Source organism: Pseudoliparis swirei, chromosome 8, assembly GCF_029220125.1.
Source record: "Pseudoliparis swirei isolate HS2019 ecotype Mariana Trench chromosome 8, NWPU_hadal_v1, whole genome shotgun sequence".
NCBI lineage: Eukaryota > Metazoa > Chordata > Actinopteri > Perciformes > Liparidae > Pseudoliparis > Pseudoliparis swirei.
The window spans coordinates 4,918,597-4,935,300 of record NC_079395.1 but is presented as its reverse complement, the minus strand read 5'-3'; the positions used below and the strand labels follow the sequence as shown (position 1 = coordinate 4,935,300).

Genomic DNA, 16,704 nt, shown 5'->3' with positions numbered 1-16,704 from the left:
TTTTCTGGGTCCAGAACGCTGGCGTGATTTAATAGTCTCAGGTGCAGGTTTTGATTTATGTCGTGCGAGGTGAAGGTTCAGGGCGAAGCCTCCAAGTTGTTTATTGCCGTTGTCCTTCAGAAGGTGGATATTCATGCTTTTGTATATTCACCTCTCTGCGTACTCGCCTGCCGGCAACGTTGCAAATAACAAAGCTGGATTCCCCCTCACTTGCTATGCATTGATTCTCATACGCTTAACATTACTGACACACACTTTGTGCGTTGGTTATTGTTCATATTGCAACCGACAAATGTTTGATTGTTTACGTTGTACATCACACAGAAAATGAAAAAAAGCGCCGGTTTTCCGTCAATCTCGCAATATTTCCGAACTGTCGTTTGATCAATAGAAGCACGGAAAAATTAATAATAAAACGTTCTATTAAATTTCCCCGTTTGACATTTCAGAATAGCTCGCTTTGTCTGATCAACAGCGGGACGACGGAACAACAGAGCGCTCGACTTGAGGGATTCATCAGTCAGAGTCAGACGCAGATTCATCGTCTGTCGTTTTCTTCGTACGACTTGGTGCTCCTCCGGGCCGTCTGATTGGACGCTGAGCTCCTGTGGAAGAGTTCCGAGTTCCGAGTGGAGGATTCACCTCCGTGGTCACGGGACCCTCAGCTCCTCTTGTCGAACAAAAAAGGCGCCGGATGAAACGTGATGTCATCGCCGCCGCGATGCATTCTGCTTTACCTGTCCTCCGCCATTTATGTTTTTAAATCTAGACGCGCATGTATACACAGGTATGCAAACAAGTACACACACATACACACAGTTATACAAAGGCATATACACAGGTACACACAGGTACATATATGTATACATACATACACACAGGTATACATACAGGTATACATGCACATATTCATACAGATATAAACACATATACATAGGTGTACATACATATATACACACAGGTATAAATACAGGTATATATAATAATAATACATTTATTTTATAAGGCGCCTTTCAAGGCACTCAAGGTCGCATAGACACAGGTATACACACATGTACACACATATACACACATGTATACACACCCAAGTACACACATATATGCACACAGGTATAGATATATACACATATATACACACAGGTATACATATATACACACACATATATACACACAGGTATACACATATATACACAGGAATACATACATGTATACACACACAGGTATACATATATACACACATAGGTACACACACAGGTATACATATATACACACAGGTATACATACATATATACACACAGGTATACACACATGTATACACACGGTACACACATGTATACACACACAGGTATACACACAATACAAATGAACAGTAAGGTGTTTTGGGGGGGGGGATGCACTCCTGATTACACATCCCTGTGCGCGTGGGTTTTTGTTTCAGATCGTGGGGAAACACAGCAGAACATCTGAGCACTCGAGATACGGGCTAACGCGTCCGTCACAGGGAGCGCGGAGGGATCCGCTCCCGGGCCACCGTACTCCGCTCCGCGTTTTGCTCCCCGCCCTCCGCAGCCAGCTGCTGCAGAGCGGGGTGACCGGCGCGCCGGGTTTTCCTTCTCCTTCTTCTCCTCCTCCTCCGCCTCGGCTGCCTCGGCTGCCTCCAGTCCGGCTGAAAGCTCCGACCGTCTGCGCGGCGTGTGGATGAAGCTGCAGCGGGAACGACCGGCGAGAAGCACCGACTAGGAGCCAGACACGGAACAGGTCTCGTACCCTCGGGCTGTAACCGTGAAAACCGGCGGAGGGGCCACCGGAGAGCCTCCGAGACAGACTCGGTGAAGCTCGGGAGTTTTCGGTTTTAAATTTTGTTGGTGTTTTTTTTTTTTTTGCACAGAGACCGCGGCGCATCTCGTCTCCTTGAAGTGTTCCTTTTTAGGCAGTCTCTCTCTCACTCTCTCTCTTTTTTGCTCTCTCGCTCTCTCTCTCTCCGTCGGACGGAGCCAGGGTGCACGCGCGAGGTGGCTGGTGGTGCTAACGAGCGTTACTTTTGAACACAGCCCCCCTCGCCATGGAGCTATTCGCCCGGCCCCGGAGCCGATACCTGCCGGGAAGAAAGTGTGAGCACGCAGCCGAGCCCCGGCCGTCTTTGTGAGACCCTCATAGTTTTCTGTTGGGGAAAAAAAAGGAGAAGAAGAAGAAAAAAGAAAAAAGGTAGAAAAGAGAGGAGCGGGGGAGCTCCTGGTTGTTGATCCGAGATTCACACCCCATGCCCGGATCCATATTTCGGCGCTGCGACCCCACAGTAAGTAGACCTTTTTAAAAACATTTTTTTTAAAGAGGATGTTTTAAGTCTTTTAAGGGCGATGAAAGGTTATGATGCAGAGTTATGATGTCGGGTTATGATGCATCTGCAAATGTCAGGAAATCGGGCCCACGAGCTCCTCCAGCAGTTTAAAAACTGTTGTGATGAGATCAATACGTGGTCCACACTGAGTGTGTGATGCTATTCTGTTGTATGTGTGCGTGTGTGTGTGTGTGTAGCCTCCAGACGTGTATTATTATTATTATTATTATGAAGTTTGCTTGGCTATTAGGGTCAACAACATATATATATTTATATATATGTGTGTGTAAATTCAATTAATAAGCCACTGAAGGATGCATATTTAGTGATTAATGTCAATTTGTGAAAATGCTTATATTTCAGCAGTAACACATGGGATTATTTTGCATGTAAAATAACAGTTTTACGGGATATGAGTCAAAAGCCAATTGGGAATTGATTTAAAATATATATTTGGCGTGACAACACGGTGAAGGATGGAAGAGAAAAAAGAGAAAAGGAAGAGCTCACACAAACATCTCCACCCAGTTCCAGGACACCGGGAGCTAAGTAGTTGGATGTCAGTTACTGTCTCCATTTACTTCTCCATTTTGCGGCTATAAAATAAGATCATTTCACAGCGCATGTATAATTCACAGACCTGAGCCAGCCATGTGTGATGATGGGACACACACACACACACGTAGAGTTTTTACAGGGTGAAGGGAACCATATCTCATTCTCACGAGAAGCTTTTAGAAATAGGGCCGCATAGACTTCAGTAAGAAACCCCCAAAGAGAGAGAGAGCGACAGTGGCAGAGTGGAGTACCAAGGTTAAATATCATTTATCCATGATCCATACTGTCAATGCCAAATCAGGATAGTGGTGCAACCTTATATAACTGACAAGTTAGGATATGCGAGTGTCCCTCTCGCTCTGCATGTACTTATATAACAGCTGTCCTGCAGGGGAAGTATATATATATATCTATAGATATATATCTATAGATATATATATGATGATGATGAATCCAGCGGTTTTCGAACATGAAAGCAAACCAAAAAAGGCGTTCAGCGATTGGGTTTTGATCTCCTGAGAGCGGCAACGTTATATAAGGCTCATGCACGGCGTGAGAAATCGACCCGCCAACCAGAACTGGGAAATCTGTGCATTTAAAAATTATTCATTATTTATTTTTTCCGGTTCGTGTGCGTAGAAGTTTTTCCAGCCATTTTGGGGGGGGGGGGGGGAGATCTCGATAAAGGAAGAGTCTCCTTGGGACTTGGCTGGGATCAGTGATTCTTGAAGTGGAAAAAAAAAAAAAAGGCTCATCTGAACTGCCGGCGGGTCGCAGACGAGACGCTTTACCGGCCAGTGGAGATGTTGCACTTTCAGAAAATCCTCCTCACACTTAAGTCTATTACTTGAAACAAATGTGTGGGACGGTAGGAATTTCAAAAGAGGGGAATGGGGGCGGGGGGGGCGGGAGAGAGAGAGAGAGCAAATGTTCTCCCTTCCTCCACCCCTCCATCTCTCTCTCTCTCTCACACCCGCCCCAGACGTGCTGTGTTTGGTCCCATTTGTCTGTGTTGTCTTGGGGAGGAAGTGCCATCTCATCTCACATTGCGCAAATGGTTTCAATGCATGCGAGTGTGAATTCTAGCGGGTTTTTGGAACTGCCAATTTCCATATCAAAGTGTCTGCATTTCAAGAGGGAGAACTTGAGCTACCAGCCCCCTTCCTCTTGTTCTGAGAGGCTGCTGCTGCTGGTGGAGGTGGTGGTGGATGGAGGAGGCTTCTGACAGGCTTGCTTGGACACTGCAGTTGGTTGTGTGTGTGTGTGTGTGTGTGTGTGAGAAGCAAGTGTTTGTGTTGGAAGCCGATTTAGTGTGGATAGGGAGGATTTATTGGCCATATCCTAACACCAGAAGCCATGTATTTAGCGGAAACGTTGGAATCCTATGTGAAGATTTCATCCCCCCCGGCTACAATATGAACCCCCAATATTCCTCCACAAGAGCACCAGACACCCAACAAAGAAAAGACCCATATTTGTATTTCCAAGGAGTTCGAACCCACTGAAATCATTACAAATAACTTTAGTTGCCTATTTTTTTTTGACTGCTATTTGTCCCCCCCTGCCGAATTACTTTTGTTTTCACGTGCGGAAATAAAGTGCTTACCGTATTTTTTGCACTATAGGGCGCACTAGATTATAAGGCGCACTGTCAATGAATGGTCTATTTTCGATCTTTTTTCATATATAAAGCGCACCGGACTATAAGGCGCATTAAGCGGAAAAAAACAGTCAGATAAGTCAGTCGATCAAACTTTATTAAACGCGTTCACAATAATTCGCAACATTATTCAAACGTTAATGAGCATATTCACAATAACTACCAACCTTATTCAGTTGTATTTTGGGATCCTTATACACACACTGTAATATTATGGTGAAGCACAGTATTGTAACGGACTGAGGGAAATGTTATGTCCGGATGTAAGTGAACGTCTCACGAGCTGGTAGCTGTGAGGCGTGTCTGTGATTGGACAGCGAGTGATGTTGTTGTGTGTGTGTTGTTGTGTTCCGCGGGTTCGGATCGGAGCTATGACCCGGAGCAGACGTGAAGCTGGTTTTGAGGTTTCACAGCGGTTTGTTGTCGTTTTGGCGTAGGCTACGGCCAACAGTAGCTTGTTCTATGTTCCTTGAATAAACACCCTATAAGCCATCTACGTCTCGTAGCGTTCCTGACCCAGGGTCGCTACAGTATGTATTACTCCGCGACGCTCCTGGCTACGGTAGCCGTAATGCTGCAAGCGGTGCGGCTTTGTAGTTTACCAAAGTCGTACTAAAACATTTTGACTTAGCGCCGTACCACACAAAATCGCTTAGAGGTCAGTAAACAAAACCAGAATTAATCCATATATACGGCGCTTCGGATTATAAGGCGCACTGTCGTTTTTTGAGAAAATTAAAGGCTTTTAAGTGCGCCCTATAGTGCAAAAAATACGGTAATTCCACATTCAGGCGGCGTAGAGGCGGAGCGGCGGCGCGGCGGCACTCGCTGAGCGACTCCTGAGTACCTAGCGCCGTCTTGATTGTTTTTCTGTCGCAGAGATAATATTTATTCCCCATTCTGTGCAGCTGTTGTTGTTTGTCAGGGAAAAGAATGCGGCAAGACTCAGGTTTTTTTTTTTTTTTAAATGTTGATGGACGTGTGTGTGCCGGGCATCTTTCCTCTGCTGACGTTCCGCTGCACTCCTGGGGGGCCGTTTAAAAGAAAAAATGTCTTAACGGAGCGCCGTGTTGCGACCCCTCGAGACGCAAAGCGGCGGCGCCTTTTGTGCGTGCCTTTTTGATTTGGAAGTGAGGTTCAGCGTCGAGGTTAATAGTGAAAGAAAGTGCAGCGTGTGAGATGTTATTACACGGAGACCCTGGGAATGCAAATGGCATTGAGGGCGCAGTAGGAGCCCGGACCCCCCCCTCCCCCTCCTTCATGGTTGTCCTGGCTCCTGGTTCATAACTGCTGCCCAACCGGCTGGAGAAGAGCAGCTTGCTCCTTTTTTTTAATGAGTAACGCCACCAAACCTCCGAAGACGGTGGGAGTTTTGAATCCAGGGAGCAGGAAGGTGGTGGTGGTGGTGGAGGAGTGTTGGGGGGGGGGGGGTGAAAAGAGAGGACTTCACCTGCCACCTTCACTCACGGACGGGCGGGTTTGACAGCTGTCTTGTTCGGCTCCTCTTGACACGCTCGCAGGGAAAAGTTAAGACAAACAAATGGTCACAGAGAGAGAGAGGGGGGGGGCGAGAGAGAGAGAGACGAGTCGCGATGGAGGACACGGATGCGATTGTCTTCGAGGAGGAATTCTCTCTTCACACCGATGTGCGACGTTCAGCACTTTTTTTTGTTCTGATGGGATGGTGTAAATTTTTTTTAAAAAAATATTCTGCCCGTCGTGCTGACTGTTCACCGTGAGCGACTTCTCTCCCACGCAGACGGCTTTTGACAAATCCCAGAGAATAGGACTCCCCCGCGAGTGGAGTAGAAATCATGCTGCGTGTGTGTGTGGGTGTGGGGGTGTGGTGTGTGTGTGCGTGCTGCGCCGAGTCCGGTCGTTCAAAATTCAGAATAAAAAGCTGCTGAAGGGGAAGAGAGGTGCAGGCGTTGGGCTCAGTCGAGGCTGGGCGGGGGGGGGGGGGGCTCCTCCTCGGATGGATTTCTTTCCAGGGCGAGTGTTGCACAAAAAAAGAAAGTAGTCTCTTGATTCTGAGGCGCTGACACCAACCCCGACCTTTTACTGGTGATGCTGATAAGAGGCCACGCCCCCTTGCCCCGCCCCCTTTTCCTCCCCTTCCAGAAAATATATATTTTAAACGACTTCGAAGCTGTTCACATTTGGCTTTTTTTAGAGAGAAAGAAGAAAAACACACAGCAGCGGAGCAGGATGGGGGTGGGGGGTGGCTAAGGGCATTTTGTTTATTTAACTAAGTACTTTGGGCTACATTTCTCATTTCAACTGCAAAAAAAACACAACCCCATCGTGGCCATTTTGCGGCTTACCTCAGAAATAAAGAGACGGACGACTGGAACGAATGATTACGCATTCGGGTAGTTAACTCGACGGACGGATTTATGGCCTTGCTCCTTTTGACCGTAGAAAATACATCTGAGGCGGAGGGGGGGGGGGGGGGTGAATCTACCACCTCCTGTGTTTTAAAATGACAGTTAACTTTCCCCCACCGGTTCGAAAATGGATGTTTAATGATCAACAGAGGCTCGGGGCTTACAGGTCCGGCGGTCACGCGGAGCCACGGCCCCTCCTCGGCGTCGTTGTAGGACGCTCCCTCGCTCTCGAGAGACGCCGGGTCCTTGAGTGATGGATCGGCGCCGAGTCTCTTTGGGATGCGCGTCAACCCCCTTTCGGTGCGAGCGGAGCGCTCTCGGCTGGGAGCCGTTGGCGGCGTGTGATGGATGGGGGTCCCGGGGTCCTTAGGCTCCATATATCAGAAGATTAGCACTGACCTGCGAGTTGTCGTCCCCCCCCCCCCCCCCCCCAACACTGGCTCACATTAGCATACGAGGACACCGCTCGCCTCTCAGGGGGATACAAAGATAGGGTGCTTTATTTGGTTCGGCCCATAGTGGGGGGTCACAGGAAGTGTGCAGATTAGAGGCGGGGGTCTTTGTGTTGGCGTGAGGTGTATCTGACGGGTCATCTGTCAACTGAGGGAGAAAAAAAAAAAGCTCCTCTCGCTTCCTCAAATTCCTAAATAGTATCATATAATTATCCCAGAAATTGAGGGTTCAGGCCATGCTTCACTGCAGGAGGAGAAAAGAAGACGGAAGAAACGTCTCTCCCTGTCCGCCGCTGTATTCACCAATCACATAAAAATGCAAATGACCCCCGCTGATGTGGTGTAACATTGTTATGCACTCATTTCAGATTGAAAAGAGAGAAATGGTAACGGCTACGCACTCGAACCTCGTGTTTTATTTCCCCCAAATGAGTAATCTGCAGGGCCCGCGCACGTGGACGGGGGAGGAGTGTGTGTGTGTGGGGTGGGGGGGGGGCTCCAATTGTTCTATTAAATGCCTTCACGTGAACATTTTGCTTCCCGAGCTTCCAGTATGGCTATATTGAATAAAGTTTAGTTTTTTTTTAAAGCAGATTATTTCAAAATGATCATGAAATCCATCGTCTAAGAGTCTGAAGAGTCACATCTGACATAGGTATAGAGAGGGGGGGGGGGGGGAGAGAGGTGGAAGGAGATGGAGAGAGAGGGCGGAGGTAGAGGGAGAAAGGGGGGGAGGGAGCGAGAGAGGGAGAGGTGGAAGGAGATGGAGAGGGAGAAAGAGAGGGGGGGGAGAGAGAGGTAGAAGGAGAGAGGTGGAAGGAGATGGATAGGGAGAAAGGGAGGGGGAGAGAGAGGTAGAAGGAGAGAGGTGGAAGGAGATGGATAGGGAGAAAGGGAGGGGGAGAGAGAGGTAGAAGGAGAGAGAGGTGGAAGGAGATGGATAGGGAGAAAGGGAGGGGGAGAGAGAGGTAGAAGGAGAGAGAGAGGTGGAAGGAGATGGATAGGGAGAAAGAGAGGGGGAGGGGGATAGACAGGTGAAAGGAGATGGTGAGAGAGAGGCGGAAGTAGATGGAGAGGGAGAGAGAGAGAGGCGGAAGGAGAGAAGGAGAGAGAGAGATAAGTAGAGAGAGAGATAAGTAGAGAGAGAGAGGCATAAGGAGAGAGAGAGAAAGAGAGAGAGAGAGAGATAAGGAGAGAGAGATAGATAAAGAGAGAGAGATAAGGAGAGAGAGAGCGATAGATAAAGAGAGAGATAGAGAGAGATAGATAAAGAGAGAGAGATAGATAAAGAGAGAGAGAGAGAGAGAGAGCCCTTTAATGCCCATGTGGGAGCGGCGGCCCCCGGGTTCAGCCTCCGCTCTCCTCCCCGCCAGTCGAATGGCGGCTCGATGCCCACTTGGTGTCACTCTGGTGTCTCGTGACGGGGAACGCCAATGTGTGTTCAAGGTGAGGAGGTATTGTCGGGGGGGCCCTGGAACGTTCCCCGGGTCCTGATTGGCAGACGCCGCCGCCGCCGAAAACGAGTCGCGGCGGCAAAGAGAATCTATTACCTCGGATGGCTTTCGCAACGTGTCAGTGCAGTCAGCCATCTTGCTCTCTCTCTCCCTCCCTCTCTCTCTCTCTTCTCTCGTGGACTCGTCCCCCTCCTCGGCGCAGCGGGGGAACAGCTTTCAAGTTTAATTTCGGTGGCTGCCATTTTATTGATGATGCTCGGGTTTCATACGATGATGAATTATCATGTAAAAAAATATATATTCGTCAGCAGCGGTGTGAAATCTACTTATGATTTCTGGCAGTCAACATTGAAAAGAAGATACACGCTGCACGTAAATAGCATCGTTGGCAAAGGGAAGAAAGAAGGAAGACTTTCTGGTTTAGTTCTGCTGGTTTCCGGCATTTTCAAAAAGCCTCTTTAAATCCAGCGAGAGGGCGAGAAAGACGGAGAGGAGGAGGCTCGGTGTTGATCAGCCGAGCAGATCAGATCTCGATGAGCTTTAATTAGGAGACTCATAAGCATTATGTCATCTCTCCGCCGAGCATCAAATGTACTTAAGAGAACAAATAATTGGTTTTCGTTCCCAGCAAGGGCTACAAAAACAAAGATGGGGGGTGTTGGGGGGTTTGGTGTGTCTGTACTCTGCTATCGATCAATAAGAATTTGCTCTCATTTTATGGACTTGTGCAATTGTGTTTCATTTGAAACACTTTTCTTAAATCCTATCGTGACCCTATTAAGGACACACACACACACACACACACACAAAATACTTATTTTAAGCATGGCTGCCACTTCGTTCCCTTCCAGTGAAAGCCTGAATCTAATCTTTTTAGACTGCTCTCTCTCTGTGAGATGGTGCCGTGGGTCGGACAGAGCATACATACAGGACTGTCTCAGAAAATTAGAATATTGTGATAAAGTTCTTTATTTTCTGTAATGCAATTAAAAAAACAAAAATGTCATGCATTCTGGATTCATTACAAATCAACTGAAATATTGCAAGCCTTTTATTCTTTTAATATTGCTGATTATGGCTTACAGCTTAAGAAAACTCTAAAATCCTATCTCATAAAATTTTAATATTTCCTCAGACCAAGTAAAAAAAAGATTTATAACAGCTGAGTGTTTGTCAAGGCTCAGGAAACCCTTGCAGGTGTTTCGAGTTAATTAGACAATTCAAGTGATTTGTTTAATACCCTACTAGTATACTTTTTCATGATATTCTAATATTTAGAGATAGGATATTTGAGTTTTCTTAAACTGTAAGCCATAATCAGCAATATTAAAAGAATAAAAGGCTTGCAATATTTCAGTTGATTTGTAATGAATCCAGAATGCATGACATTTTTGTTTTTTTAATTGCATTACAGAAAATAAAGAACTTCATCACAATATTCTAATTTTCTGAGACAGTCCTGTATATATATTTCTTTAAAAAAAATATATATATTTTGATATATATGTATATATATATATTTTATATATATTATATAATATATATATATTTTATATATGTATATATATATATATATTTTGTATATACATATATTTATTTTCCGGCGGGCCGGTTCCTGTCCTGTGCTCTAAGACCTTTGTTAGGACATTTTAATTACAGCAGAGCTGGATGTAATTGATCTCGGCTTAGAGGGATTTCACTGTCAATGAGAATGAGGCTGGGCGTTAATGCAGCCGAGCAAACGCTTCCACCTCTGTGCTGCTCTGACACACACACACACACACACACACACACACACACACACACGAGAACAGACACACACACGTCTGTATTTTCATAGGTAATGGTTTAAAATCCGTCTGACACGCCTGGCGTCCACTTTCACGTATCTGTTGCCGCCCGGCGTGTCCTCTTACGGGGGGGGGGGGGAGCGCCTTGTTCCCGGTTTCCGCGTTGTCACCGGGAATCATTTAAAAATTTCATAAGGCTGTTAGATAATGCTTCCCGATGAAGGAGTGAATTATTGATGGTCTTGTTCGTACGAGCGGGACGGGGCAGGCTTTTAACTCTCCGAGGCTCGCCGGGGTCTCTTATCCGGTAACCAAGGGACACCGCACAAACACCCAGAGGAATGATGTAGTGGAGGAGGAGGAGGAGGAGGAGGAGGAGGGGAAAATTCCCGGAGGCGGAGGGCCGAGGGGCTGCAAGTGAAATAAAAGAAGCATGCATCCTTTACACGACTGTTGGGCTAAGCCTCGCAGCTCAAGGGGAACTCGGCAAGCCGAGGAAAAAAGCATCCACAGAAGCATGTTGTGTGTTTTTGAAGCAAGGAGTGTGTTACGGCGGCTGTGTGTGTGTTTGTCGCTTTATATTTTGTTGGTTTAAATCGGAGTACACACACACACACACACTCTCTGGCCACGCTTCTTTGTCATGTGCGGGACACGTGTTTAAAGTTTTGGTACTTTTTGTTAGCACAGAAACGCTCAGACGGCGTGTTTTTTAAAATGTGGATTCGAGTGGACAATTAAACGCCGTCGCCGCTGGAGATGACCTCGTTTGTTGATTAGTTGATTATTTCTGATTCATTTTCCGACTGTTTTTAATCACTGTAAAAAAAACAAAGAGAGAATATCTCCGATTGTTGGACTAGACCAATCGGGGAATGAAAAGATGGAGCGTTCGTCTTTCTTCCTCATTTCATACGGTCACAGATTCACAGAGACACTTTGAACGCAAATGTGACTCGTGGTACGTTGCAGCCTTTGGAGCAGCGCTGTGTCTTCACAGTTCAAGAGTTGTGTGGTTTTTTTAAACCTCTGTTTTTTCGTGCAGGATCTCCAAACACAGACGCGTTGTCCTTGTATTGTTGCCGCGTCGCTCCAATGCCGCATAAACAGTGTTTATGAACGTTTCTCTGGAGGAAGAAACAGCCAAGAGCCTCAATCAGTGAACATGGAGGTTTGACCCTGAGCGACTAACGGTCACACATGCACGCAGAAAAATAATGTTCTTTATGGTTCTATGGAGAACCATCACCAACTGAAGAACCATCGCTTTGTTTGAGGAGCCTTTATGGGTTCTTTGTGTAACTCTTTAAGGAAATGGTTCTTTAAAGAATCCTGGTTTGAAAGGTTCTTTGTGGAACCAGAAATGGTGCCTTAAAGAACCATCTTTTGAAGGTTCTTTGAGACACCTTTATAGGTTCTTTGAAGATCTCTTTAAGAAAATTGTTCTTTAAAGAACCCTGGTTTGAAAGGTTCTTTGAGAGACCTTTATAGGTTCTTTGAAGAACCATTTAAGGACATTGTACTTTAAAGAAGCCTGGTTTGAAAGGTTCTTTGTGGAACCAGAAATGGTGCCTTAAAGAACTATCTTTTGAAGGTTCTTTGAGACCCATTTATGGGTTCTTTGAAGAACTATTTAAGGAAATGGTTCTTTAAAGAACCCTGGTTTAAAAGGTTCTATGTGGAACCAGAAATGGTGCCTTAAAGAACCATCTTTTGAAGGTTCTTTGAGACACCTTTATGGGTTCTTTGTGTAACTCTTTAAGGAAATGGTCCTCTAAAGAATCCTGGTTTGAAAGGTTCTTTGTGGAACCAGAAATGGTGCCTTAAAGAACCATCTTTTGAAGGTTATTTGAGACTCCTTTATAGGTTCTTTGAAGAACTCTTTAAGAAAACTGTTTTTTAAAGAACCCTGGTTTAAAAAGGTTCTTTGAGAGACCTTAATAGGTTCTTTGAAGAACCATTTGAGGACATTGTTCTTTAAAGATGCCTGCTTTGAAAGGTTCTTTGTGGAACCAGAAATGGTGCCTTAAAGAACTATCTTTTGAAGGTTCTTTGAGACCCATTTATGGGTTCTTTGAAGAACTATTTAAGGAAATGGTTCTTTAAAGAACCCTGGTTTGAAAGGTTCTCTGTACAGCCAAATATTGTTCTCCTATGGCATCACTCTGAAGAACCATTTTCGGTTCCAGATGGCACCTTCATTTATCTGTGTGCTGTAGAGTGTCTTTGCAACACACGCACACACACACACACACACACACACACACACACACACACACACACACACACACACACATATCTTCAGTCAGATCTGTCCTTCACTACTAAACGTACACCCCGACAGCTGCCCTGATTCTTACAGCGCGACACTTTCATCATTGTTCCAGTTCAGTCTCTGTCTCTCTCTCTCTCTCTCTCTCTCTCTCTCTCTCTCCCCTCCAGTTTGCATCACAATGGGCCGAGCAGGAGAAAAAAACGTTGAGAAAATGCCGGTAAAGCGTATAATTCGGCGTGCTCTAATTCAGCGCTATTGTCCTTCCTGGAGACTCATTCCCGGCTACGTTTGTCCTCGTCCTCCGTCAGATTCTGCACATATTCGCGTTAAAGAAACGAAGTTCTGGCCAAAGCTGCGATCAGAAACATCGGACCCGAAATTTCCGAACACTCATCTAGTTGTTTCGGAGGCCGTGTTATGTAATTAATTATATATATATATTTTTTTGTCCAATTGCCTCAGAGTCCCACTGCTATGAAGAACACACGGGGAGGCGTTTGAAGCCCACTGGGGAAAACAAGCACCGGTCTATTTTTCATTAAAATGAATATGAAGTGTGCTTTACAGCGGAATCGGGAGGAGCCGGTCCTAAATAATATCCACAAGCCTGTCAGGGCAAAGAAAGGGAAGCGAACAAGAGAGTAATTATGGACAAAGAAAGACGAAAAACAAGTCCAACCAGTTCCCACTTCCCTCTGGAAAAGGCTGCCGGTGGATGCCTGCGTCTTGGTTTCTAAAGAAACAGACAAGAGTGGGTGGACAAATTAACAGAAACCAATACTGAGAAGAAAAAAAACACTTTTTTAATTGTAAACAGGCATGAGACCTGTCCAGGTGTACGGCGCATATTAATGCTAATTCCCCAGCTCCCATACAGCTGTGGAGCTGGTACGGAGGTATTTGCTGTGTATTTAAGTTAAATACTGTGTTTCGGAATAAAAGGCCATTCGATGAGAACAAGTCGCTACAAACTTGTTTTTATTCACTTATTCACTAATGTTTCGACAAATAACGTTAAAATTAGAAGCTTGAAACCTCGTCGAGGACGGTCCCCTCCGGGATTTATGGGAGTTAGTTTGTTACAGCCTTAAAATACACGAGCGGGAACATGGAGCACAACTATGAACGTAATGTTGTTTCCTTAAACATTCATAAGATATCTGAAATGTTCCCATTTCCCAAATCAGAGTTTAGAGAGAGAGAGAGAGAGAGACATTAGCTGCCTCCTTTACTTGTTCTTGAAATATAACGTTTCAGTTGCTTCTGTGTTTACTATAATAAAGTTTAAAAATATCATGTGACCGCTTCAAAAGAGGCTAATCATCTTTTTCTTTGAGAAATGTCGTTTCTTTTGGGGTCTTTCATTTGAAAAAGTGTTTATATGTGTGTGTATATATATATATGTATATATAATATATACTTAAGTGCAGCTTTAAATCCTGATTTTGACATATATAAATATATATATCTATATATATATATAACTATGTATATATATATATAATATGTACATAAGTGCAGCTTTAAATCCTGATTTTGACATTTTCTTTACACAGTTTATATATATATATATATATATATGTATATATAATATATACTTAAGTGCAGCTTTAAATCCTGATTTTGACATATAAATATATATATATAAATATGTATATATATATATAATATGTACATAAGTGCAGCTTTAAATCCTGATTTTGACATTTTCTTTACACAGTTTATATATACACTACCGTTCAAAAGTTTGGGATCACCCAGACAATTTCATGTTTTCCATGAAAACTCACACTTTTATTTATCAAATGAGTTGCAAAATGTATAGAAAATATAGTCAAGATTAGAAATAATGATGTTTATTTGAAGTATACATTTTTTTCTTCAAACTTTGCTTTCGTCGAAGAATGCTCCTTTTGCAGCAATTACAGCATTGCAGACATTTGGCATTCTAGCTGTTAATTTGTTGAGGTAATCTGTTGAAATGTCACCCCACGCTTCCTGAAGCACCTGCCACAAGTTGGATTGGCTTGATGGGCACTTCTTGCGGACCATACGGTCAAGCTGCTCCCACAACAGCTCAATGGGGTTGAGATCTGGTGACTGTGCTGGCCACTCCATTACAGACAGCAGACCAGCTGCCTGCTTCTTCCCTAAATAGTTCTTGCACAATGTGGAGGTGTGCTTTGGGTCATTGTCCTGTTGGAGGAGGAAATTGGCTCCAATCAAGCGCTTCCCACAGGGTATGGCATGGCATTGCAAAATGGAGTGATAGCCTTCCTTATTTAAAATCCCTTTTACCTGGTACAAATCTCCCACTTTACCAGCACCAAAGCAGCCCCAGACCATCACATTACCTCCACCATGCTTGACAGATGGTGTCAGGCACTCTTCCAGCATCTTTTCACCTGTTCTGCATCTCACAAATGTTCTTCTGTGTGATCCAAACACCTCAAACTTGGATTCATCTGTCCATAACACCTTTTTCCAATCTTCCTCTGTCCAATGCCTGTGTTCTTTTGCCCATACCAATCTTTTCTTTTATTGGCCAGTCTCAGATATGGCTTTTCTTTGCCACTCTGCCTAGAAGGCCAGCATCCCGGAGTCGCCTCTTCACTGTCGACGCTTGACACTGGAGTTTTGAAGGTACCATTTAAAGAAACTGCCAGTTGAGGACCTGTGAGGCGTCTATTTCTCAAACTAGAGACTCTAATGTACTTGTCTTCTTGCTGAGTTGTGCACCGGGCCTCCCACTTCTCTTTCTGCTCTGGTTAGAGCCCGTTTGTGCTGTTCTCTGAAGGGAGTAGTACACACCGCTGTAGGAAATTTTCAGTTTCTTTGCAATTTCTCGCATGGAATAGCCTTCATTTCTAAGAACAAGAATAGACTGGCGAATTTCACATGAAAGTTCTTTTTCTGGCCATTTTGAGAGTCTTATCGAACCCACAAATGTGATGCTCCAGATAATCAACTAGCTCAAAGGAAGGCCAGTTTTATAGCTTCTCTCATCAGCAAAACAGTTTTCAGCTGTGCTAACATCATTGCACAAGGGTTTTCAAGGGTTTTCTAATCATCCATTAGTCTTCTAAGGCGATTAGCAAACACAATGTACCATTAGAACACTGGAGTGATAGTTGATGGAAATGGGCCTCTATACACCTATGGAGATATTTCATTAGAAACCAGACGTTTCCACCTAGAATAGTCATTTACCACATTAACAATGTATAGAGTGTATTTCTGATTGATTTAATGTTATCTTCATTGAAAAAAACAATGCTTTTCTTTGAAAAATAAGGACATTTCTAAGTGATCCCAAACTTTTGAACGGTAGTGTATATATATATATATTCCAAGTCTCATCTCATAAGACGTTGTTTCTGAGTGTGTTTGAGGCAGAACTACCAGTGCACACACTACCCGTAACACACAGTGGTGTGTACATCGACCGCTACACACCCACACATTTTTGTTGTGGGGGCAATATTGTATAACATGTCTTATTCAACGAGTCTATTTCCTGCAGAGTTCACCTCATGTTTCTGTGTGTTTCTCAACGCCCTGCTCCATTCGACATACCCAGGGGACTGATGATGTCTGATCATATTCATAAATGTAGATCTTCCAGTACCGCCCAATCATTTTTCTATTCCCCACCATATACATACATTCATATAGTTCATATTTACATGCACCTGCGAATGAATACATTGGTATTATTTTACCCATTATGCAACTCGTTTGCGTATTACACCACGCCGGCCCCCGACAGACACTTAGTGGGCAAACTGGA

General features: G+C 44.5%; 1 protein-coding gene across 13 annotated transcripts in view; it reads left to right on the top strand.

The window, feature by feature from the left end:
* LOC130198302 (adhesion G protein-coupled receptor L2-like) overlaps window positions 1-16,704 on the top strand; it is a 151,808-nt gene that overhangs the window by 48,183 nt on the left and 86,921 nt on the right. For 10 of the 13 annotated variants that reach the window (XM_056421432.1, XM_056421430.1, XM_056421434.1 and 7 more), the window contains exon 1: window positions 1,701-2,296. The exons of the other annotated variants lie outside the window; for them this stretch is intronic. The gene's annotated coding sequence lies outside the window, so the exon portion shown is untranslated. Of the gene's footprint in view, window positions 1-1,700; window positions 2,297-16,704 lie in introns of those variants that run through there. 13 annotated transcript variants of the gene reach the window in all.